We start from the raw sequence: 561 nt of genomic DNA, 5'->3' as shown, positions 1-561 counted from the left end.
CTCCGACCCACCGATGTCGCACGGCTCGTCAGGGTGACACGCGCGGTTCCTAGACAGGCAGTTCTCGTTTGCGGTCGGATAATCGGCACGTATACGCGCGTACACTCACACACGCTGTGTACACACACACACAACACATACACACATGTACATGTACATATATACACGGAAAATCGGAAGATAAACGTCCGTGGTTTCTGTCACGGGGAACGTGGTTCGAGAGGAGTAAGAAACACGAAACCGGAGAAAGAGGGTGAAGTGCGTGTGGAGGAGAGTGCGAGATCCAAAGAGGGAGGTACCTAAGTGCACGCAAAAGCGGAAAGGGAGCCGCGAACAAGAGAACCTCCGAAAATATCGTTTCGATGAGGAAACGGTGGTGAGAACCCCGCTAGCGAGAAGACGCGGGTTTGCACGAGTTTGTCGACAGTTGGCTTCCACTCGAAATCGCAAGGATAGACAGAGGGGCCATTCACCGTTACTATACGCCACGAGGGCGATCGGAATCAAAGTCGTTTGTCATTGTCGATAGCTGTTCACCCTCCGGGAGCGAAGCTCGAGGCA

This window comes from Bombus impatiens, unplaced genomic scaffold (assembly GCF_000188095.3).
Source record: "Bombus impatiens unplaced genomic scaffold, BIMP_2.2 scf_3721, whole genome shotgun sequence".
Lineage (NCBI taxonomy): Eukaryota > Metazoa > Arthropoda > Insecta > Hymenoptera > Apidae > Bombus > Bombus impatiens.
The sequence above is the reverse complement of the archived record's forward strand: the minus strand, read 5'-3'. Positions refer to the sequence as shown.